This window comes from Rhipicephalus microplus, chromosome 7, assembly GCF_043290135.1.
Source record: "Rhipicephalus microplus isolate Deutch F79 chromosome 7, USDA_Rmic, whole genome shotgun sequence".
Classification (NCBI taxonomy): domain Eukaryota; kingdom Metazoa; phylum Arthropoda; class Arachnida; order Ixodida; family Ixodidae; genus Rhipicephalus; species Rhipicephalus microplus.
This window is the reverse complement of record NC_134706.1, coordinates 149,050,169-149,059,491: the sequence shown is the minus strand read 5'-3', so window position 1 is coordinate 149,059,491 and position 9,323 is coordinate 149,050,169.

Below are 9,323 nucleotides of genomic sequence, written 5' to 3'. Positions count from 1 at the left end.
AAGACATAGAAAGCGTCCCATGCGGTTGTTGTCTGCCGAAAGGTCATATTAAAAGCCACAGGGCTCAGCCCAACAAGCAGATCGTGTTTGAGAGCTATAAATGAAGCCATTCCGCTTGAGGTTCACGCGCAGTTTGTTAAGTGTAACTACGTAACAATGCTGCGAGCATTTTCATGCGAGATGTTCGTGAAAAGCATCAGTAGTTGATGCTCTCATAAAAACAACAGGATACTCGTGCACTTCTTGACAAACATCGGTGTGGTAATGAGACACGTGCTTCCTACTTCTGTCTTGTGAAGAGTGACACTAATCCCTATATTATAGCAGATTTTATTTCATACCGTTGTGTAACGTAAATATCATATTTTCAACACGAATATTTAAAAAAAACATTGAAAAACTTTTCAAGTTTAAGAAGAGCTGAATAAAAAAATTGCTGTCTTTATTTTTTTTTGCGGAAGCCCGGAAATATCTACAAAAAGCCATATGATCCCTTCTGCCTTTGTCCCTGACAACATCTAAGGCAAACAAAATAGTATAGATATTCTACCCAGTCAACTGCATTATACGCTGGCACCTTCTCTCCTCTGCTTTGCTCTGGAACCATCCTTCACCTGCAAAAATTTACTTAGCTCAAGTTAAATGCAGCATACAATCCCTTTAATAGTAATACTATAATGTGAGGTTTAATCTACCAAAACCACCATATAATTCTGAAAGACGCCATAGTGGAGCGTTCCAGGAATTTCGACTAGTTGAGGTTCTTCAATGTGCCCCAATGTCTGTGCACACAGGCTTCAGACATTTTCGCTTCCCTCGAAAAAGCACACGAGGAAGGCACACTAGGCACAAGCAGTTGTCCTTTGAGTATCTTCCTCCTGTGTCTGGTGTTTATTGCACTAGGTAACTTTGACTCGGTGCACTAAGTATTCAAAATGAGTAATTTTCACTTTTACACTAAGTCACCTTTCGGGAAATCCTCTTGTGTTGCATTATCCGAGAAACCAACGCGCCATTCACCAAACAATGATGTAATGAGGTCATCACAAGACGTCCTCACGTATTGCGTTACAAAAGCGGTATCACGCATTCCGGCTATTTTTAAAATAAGGGAACTTCGAAGTGAATGCCACCGCATTGTCATCGTGCTTAGATGGCTTGTTCAACCATTCCTGTGGACGCCAACTCCATTGACGCTCGCATTGCGTATATAATGAAGCGTCTGAGACATGGGCCTCTTCACTATTCACACCTTGATATGCGGGAAGCGCGAAATAACTTCGTTGTAGAGCTGGCCGAATGCAGCAAACAATAGCGTTCCTTTCCTCCTGACAAGAGTAAACATCACAAACGGCCACCACGCCGAACACGAGATGGCCAACAACTTCATACAAGCAAGACAAACCCGCGTCCCATTTGGTTTACTTGTACTATGCAATTGGAAGAACCACCTTTCTCAGCTTCACAAGGAACCCGAAAGCGAAACAGATGTAGGCGGCAGGTGAGCCGAAGTTGCAACAGACAGCACAAGAGGGCGCCTCTTTTTGATCTCACCCTTTCTAGTGCCGTGACGCGTGAAAGAACGAGCGCCCTCCTGCGGGGCTTTGCTGAAGAAACTTGCCTGACAAGCCAGCTGGTGTGACTCCTGTGGATCTTTGTTCTTTCTGTTTCCTTACAAGGGTTGAACGCCTGGTTGTCTTTCGCACCCTTCTCAATGGGACAAAAAAGTGTACTGAGTGTACCAGCTCCTAAACTCGATTAAACATTGTGGTGGAACTGTGCGACCCCGTTCCCTGGTTATGAAATCTAAGTGTTGCCCACACCAGCTCAGTATGTCTGGATGCCTAGAAAGAAAAATAAAACCTTCAGGCCCGCACAACTGCGTTATTAACCAGTATTCGCACAGCGTGCGTAAGGTCCTTAGTTTTCATTCAAAGCAATAACTGGCGCAGCTTGCTTTATATAGATCGCTCACGGCTGGGTAATAGATGAGTTGCTGGGCACATTTCAGCTTCTTTTATTAAGAATATTGGAGGTGATTGAAAGTGTGCTGGATACTGGTCACGATCATTTTCTATCTACAGCTAACGGCAAACCACAAAAAATAGCATAGCTTCTACTGAATCTTAACCTTTTGTATTAACACGTCATATATTATTCCTTGTTTATTTTCGCCCCTGCATGTAAAATCAGGAAAAGTATTTTCAATCTCTGTTTTCTTCCTGATTCTAGCGTTTCTAATTTGCATACTATCCACATTTAGTTACAGAATCCCTTCTTCTATATTTCGGGCAGATAAAGCCAGCTGAAATTCTCTGAATTCGTTCTAGTTTATTTTTATAACCCCTTGAAGTAGACTCCACACCACGCTAGTGTATAGCGAATTCGGACGGACATGTTATTTGTAGGCAAACAGCTTGATATCTTTCGTGGTTCGGCCTGATTTTCTTCGTAGGAAGCACAACTTTCAATATGCTGACTAACACATGTTTTCGGTATGAGTACGCCAGTTCAATTTATGTGCTATAATTATAACCAAGTATTTCAAACGATACATACTTTCAGCAGCATATCATCATCTATATTATACGAAAACATAGTACTTTCTTCTTTTTTGTAATGTGTGTGTAGGTGGATTTCTTAATGTTAATTTCCATATTCAATTTAGAACACCATAAGTTTAAGGTTTGTAAGCACTCATTGATTTTAAGTTAATCTTCCCTGCATGATACCGGACAATACATTAGGCAGTAATCTGCGAATAGCTTAATTTTTACTGGTGGTTGGACAACTGAAGAAATATCATCTATGTATATAAGGAAGAGTGGGGGCCCCAATACAGATCCTTGAGGCACTCCAGTATACACCTCCCAATTTTCCGAAATAGCATCCCCCACTCTAACTGCTTGTTGTCGACTGCCCAAATAAGCTCCGGTCCTATTGAGAAGATCCCAACTAATACCGACGTTGCGAAGCTTGGACAGCAGTTTACGGTGTTAAACTTTATTGAAGGCCTTTGAAAAATCTATACGTGTAACATCGATTTGCATACAGGCATCTACAGCAATACACAAGTCATGAATCGTTTCGATCAGTTATGTGACAGTTGAAAGGTCACTTCGAAATCCATGCTGAAAGGGGTATATAAATCATTTTGTTCGAAAAATTGTCGAATATTCTTGCCACCATATGTTCAAATAATTTGCAACACACTGACGTAAGGGAGACAGGCCTTAAATTGTTCACGTTCGTTCTGTCACCATCCTGATAAATTGGTATAACAATTGCTCTTCGCCAATATTGAGGTAACGTGTGGCTTTGTAATGCTTTCTTCAAAATATTCTATAGGTAATACGGCAGCCACTCCGGAAACCATCGCAAAACTTGATTCGGTATACCGTCAGCTCCACATGACTTTTTTTCATCTCAAAGAAGTAGTTGATTGAAGATGTCTTCTCGAGTATATTTATGTCATCTTCCTGAAGTGTCACTGTAGTGCCCGATTCATAATCCTCGTTGTCCCCCAGGTCCTTAGAGAAAACCGATTGGAAAAATGTATTGAGTCTTCCAGCTATATCTGCCTTTTCTGTGATTACTTCTTTTTTATCTGATATGAGATAAATTCTCAAACTCGCTTCCTTGAAAAACACCCACAACTTACGAGGTGAGTTCTTTAGAAAGTTAAGGAGCTTGTTAATAAAAAATTCTTAAATCGCCCAATTTCTACTTTCAAGTTTTTTTCGGCACATGAACTTTTTGTCAAGACCTTAATTATCCTACGCAAACTGTTATATTTTACGCTTCATTTGGATCATTTTCTTGCTTATCCATAAATTTCTTCGTTTTGTTTCTTTAACGCGAGTAGGTATGAAGTTATCAGCGCAGTACCTAATATTTTCTTTAGAACGTTTTCAGAGCTGTTCAACCGACTCGCGTTTTCATTCGTCCTCAAAATCACCAGGCGACATTTCTAAAAAGTCTAGGATGGTCATATCATCAGCACGACCGTAATCTTTGATATGTGCATACACATGACGCTTCGCTCGAAAGTCGGTATCAAAAAACACGTCAACCGAAACCCTTTTCTGGTCCAATATGCTGTCTTCAACTGATACAGCATTATCAGTCACTTTACTTGATATGAAAACCAAGTCTAACAATGTCTGTGACGTAGAAATTCATGTGCAATCTTTTACGATCTGTGTAAGGTAATGAGAAAACGTTAGCTCTAATAACCCTTCAGCGCTACGGGTTTCCACATGACCAGTTCAGAAGCTTGCAAAATCTATATGCGGTAAAATTTAGTCACCAGTCATTAGCAGTCTTATGTTTTCATTTACATGATCACACAGAAACATATTTATTCTTATGAAAACTCGGCTGGCCTTCCGAGTGGTCTGTGAACGGCTCCAATAAGATACGTACAATTAGCGTGATTCACCTTGCACCACACTGTTTCCGGCAAGTGGCAATGTACTGTTCTTGCCACTACGTTAATATTAGTTATCAGTGCCACATTACCGCCTCGGGTGTTTCTGTTCCATCGCAAATTTTGTATCTTGCTGGTAGGATACTGTTATACATTATAGCATAATTCAACCATGTCTCAGTTAAGACTGCACTATGAATGCTGTATGTAATCAAAATAATTCTAAATTGTTTTTTTTATTCACAATACTTCGTGCATTCAGTGAAAGAATTCTTAGCTATCAGCGCGCAGTACTAGGTGATTTTATGCCACTTGCATCTGTTGATTCTAGCACACTCGGGCTACGATGAGCGAACGTAGCAGAGTCGTGGCTACGTCCCTTTTTTATTTTTTTGTTTCTTGCATCGACTACGAATGTTTCGTTGCTTATCCCACTGACAAAGTTTACCGTTCACTTTCAGCTTGTCATGAATCAGCTTCACTTTTACTCCCTTCACTCTTTCGGTTTTGCAGTTTGGCAATAAAAATTTCATAACGTAAACGGTTTCCTTCGTGTAATCATTGCTGACACTATTCGCAGTTCCCTTAAACATTCCACAGTTTTTTAACACGTGTTGCTTTTTGCGGTGATCGTTAAAGTTCATGAGGACTGGTCTTGAGCTGCTAGGTTTTCGCTTACCGAGCCAGTGAATTAGGTCAATGGATTTGACTTTAATGCACCATTTCGCGTAAAAAAAGTTTATGAACAACAGCTTGGTCAGCTCTGACTTACATTCACTATAATCTTCAGGTAAGCCGAAAACGAGTAGATAATTGTTTACCCCTGCTTTAGTGGTCAAATATTTCTGTTCTTGTTGCAGCACTATCATTTTCAGACTGCTGATTCCCCCGTAATGTTTTCAATCCATTTCGGATAGTCAGTCAACTTTTCGGTTTGAATACATATATCAGATGTTTCTTTCCTCATAGCATCTACTTTAGTTTCGGATGCTATCTGTTTTTATAAGATTCGCTCTAACATCTCAGCTGTCTTTGGCTCCTCGTTTTCCTCAACATCACCAGACTTCAAAAGCATCAGCACTGCAGCTGCAGCAATCAATGGCACAAGCAATACAAGTGTGAGGGCACGGAAATATTAACAAGAATTGTGGCTACGATAACATGCAGTATTTGAGAGGTAACGAACCTGCTTAAACAGCAATGCCTACTTACGCGCGTTGCCTGAAGGTCATGTGCCATGCCCTCTGAAGGCGAGGCGTTGATGACGGCACTGACGATAGACGAGCCATCCATGCGCTGCGCACCGGTGAATAAGTTCCGTTAAAAGGCAGCCAATGTGTGCCACTAGTTGACACCGATGATGGTTGATTCAGCCACTTTTTGCTCATAGTTTCCTGACGAGACTCGTGAGAAGGTAGCCAGAATCCCCGACTCGCAGTGGTCGCTCCCATAATCTAAGAAAAGGCCTGCATAAACAGTAATGCCGACTTAGCTATGTTGCCTGCAGATCGTGTGCTGTGCGTACCTTCTGAGGGCGAGGTGTTAGGGACGTCACTGATGATAGACGAGCCATCGAGGCGCTGCTCACCGGGTCCTGATAAGTTCAGTCAAAATGCAGCCAAAGTGTGCCGCTAGTTGACACCAATGATGGTTGATTCAGCCACTTCTTGCTCACAGTTTTCTGATGAGACTCGTGAGAAGGTAGCCAGAATGCCCGACTCGCAGTGACTGTTCTCATAATCTACGAAAATGCCTGCATAAACAGTAATGCCAACTTAGTTAGCCATGTTGCCTGCAGGTCATGTGCCGTGCCCTCTCTAAAACGCATTGTAAAAATAGAAGGCGCACGAAACAAACTTACAAGTAACACAGGGCAAAGCCGAATGACAGTCGCGATACTTCTTCGCTTGTGAGCAGCCAGCTCTTTTCGTAAATGCAGCCGCGACAGTGAGGTGAAGTAACTTTTGTCGTCTCTCGAAACACGAGTTTGATAAGCGCACTTGAAGGAGAGACCAAGTTGCGTAGAGGCGGCACTCCCTGAAGTGCGAGAGTCGACTGTCACGAAGGCAGTACATAAAAGTAACAGTTTGTATAAGAAAATACTCGAGTAATGTCAACCATTCACAATAACACAAAAAAATCACAAAAATTGCCATCACAAAAACAATGCAGTATATCAACACACCATCCAACGGTTTTTAGGTATCAGTTGTGAGGCAAATGTTCAAAATCCCCTGTCTCCGTGCACTCAGCAATATGTGTGGCTTGTGCATTCTAGTTTTAATTAACATCCACACATTGCAATATTTTCCATTTTAATTTATGCCTTAAGCCGAATAACTGTGGTAAAAGGTGAATATTTGTGTTAGGACGAATCACAAAGTGGCTGTTGCGTTTCCCGCGACATGGCTTATTTCATTGTGTTGTCTTTTTTTTCAAATAAAAAATAAACGTAATTGTGGAGCACTAAATTGGTTTCCAGACCCATGTGTGCGTACTGACTGATTTGTAATAAAAGTAATCAACTCAGCGCAACAATATAATAATTATGTAGCGCGTGTTTGTGTAGCTTCTTTTTTACATCCATGTATTTGGCTTTGTGCAGTTCTACTCTTGAAGAAGTCGTTTACAGTTCCATCCTTTCCAGCATAGCCACCCACTCTATCTGTGCTTTAGCACGCAGCCCAGAAAACAAAACATAATAGAAAGAACAATAGTACCTAAACAATACATGCACAGCAAATACAAATTCGTTTTTTGAATAACTGCTAACACAAAAAGAAAAACTTCATTGGTATATTGTAGTTGTTCTGCCTTTCGCTTCTTAGTTCTTGATTATGTCATGCTCACTACTGCTAATCTATAGTCTGCTGTCATAGTATCAATTATAGTACAGAACAATGCCGCAATCATGGTTCAAGACTATTCGCTGTCACAGTGATTGATGACTACGCTTTCATGTGATGTTTTAATCACTGATATATAAGGGCAACTGTAACTATTTAAGCCGTAAACGTGCGTTGTTAGGCTCCGCAGAAGTTAACGATCAACGATTGTTATATGCGCTTATGCACCAAACAACGCGAATTGGTTTTCAGTTCAATGAACATCTGGGCTTTAACGTAAAACAATCCCGATGTATTTCAAAGTTAGAGCGTTTGTAACCGAAACTTTTTATTAGGACACCACAACTAATTCCAACATGTGTAGTAGCTCTTGAATGTGCTGGCGGGTTACAAAGCACTTACAAGCAAAACTTTGAAGAAAGTGACACTACAGCAAAAAAGAAAATGTTTACTAGTTTCACAAAGTGCTTCAAAGCATAGTATTTCTGAACAAATGTTTCCATGTAAGGACACCACACCCAGATGAACACTACAACTCTAGTAGAACAAGAATAATATTATTCCAATTGTTAGTTAAAATATTAATGCTTAAAAACTGGGTGTTTATTGTTATAGCCAAGTTCGTGGTGTGTTTTGTATACAACTAATTGTTCAAGACGACTCGAACTGGAAGTTTCATTTCGACGCAACTTAAAGAAAATGTAACACAGACACAACAAAAATTATAACGTCAGAAAATTAGAGACAATAACAATGATTCTGCAGTACTACGGTTTTGAGATCCTCCTAAATCGCAGTAAGGCAGCTGACCTATCAGATTCTAAAACGATGGCCGTTTTAAGTATCGTTGTTATGATGCCGGGCCTACTTGGTCTGCAAATTGAGTAAATAACACACAATCGTGCAGTTGGCCTTCCACCATTCGCATATCATACATGAATGTTTGCTTGCGTTTCTGCTTACGTTCAGTGTGACTTAGCCCCATCGTTGTAGTCTAGTGTCTAAGGTACTCGGCTGCTGACCAGCAGATCGCGGGATTGAATCCCGGCTGCGGCGGCTTCATTTCTGAGGGAGGCGGAAATGGTTGATTGATATGTAGGGTTTAACGTCCCAAAACCACCGTATGATTATGAGAGACGCCGTAGTGGAGGGCTGCGGAAATTTCGACCACATGGTGTTCTTTAACGTGCAGCCAAATCTGAGCGCAGGGGCCTACAACATTTCTGCCTCCATCGGAAATTCAGCTGCCGCAGTCAGGACTCAATTGCGCGACGTGTGGGTCAGCAGCCGAGTACCTTAGCCAGTAGGACACCGCGGTGGGGTGAAGCAGAAATGTTGTAGGCCCATATGTTCAGATTTGGGTGCACGTTAAATAACCCCAGTTGGTCGAAATTTCCAGAGCCTTCCACTATGGCGTCTTTCATAATCATTCGTTGCTTTTTGGACGTTAAACCCCGCATATTATCATCATCATTCAGTGTGACTTGTGCACCTTGCCATTTTGGACAACGATCCAGTAACAATACTCAAGCGCGCTATTGTGCGTGTCTCAGCGAATAGTACACTTGCATTCGGTTGCAGCGTCACGTCAACAAAACCTTCTGGCACTGCGAAGCAGCATTCAGAGGAGCGCTAACATATGCCCGCCTCTGACAAATCGGCGCACGCACACTGTACTACTACTTAGTTTGCCGATATAAAATTTTACTAAACGTAACCAGCCGTGCTGTCTGGACACATGAAAAGATAACTATCACACTTCGAGAAACAGAAAAACAATTACAGTACATGCATACAATGCCTTACATGCATGCGTGCATGCATGCATCAACAAGACAGTTGGAGAGCGTTTCCGGAAAGAAAAGAGGGGCGTTTATGAACAGACACGTGCAATGAAGTGAGCGCCAGCGTTTCGAAACCATGATCTGATGGCTGTTTTATAAAGAGTGCCTATTTGAAGGCAGTACTTTCATGAATGAATGAATAAATGAATCAAACGCCACACCCCGCTGGCTCATTGCTATCATGGCGGTGTGAGGAACGCCACC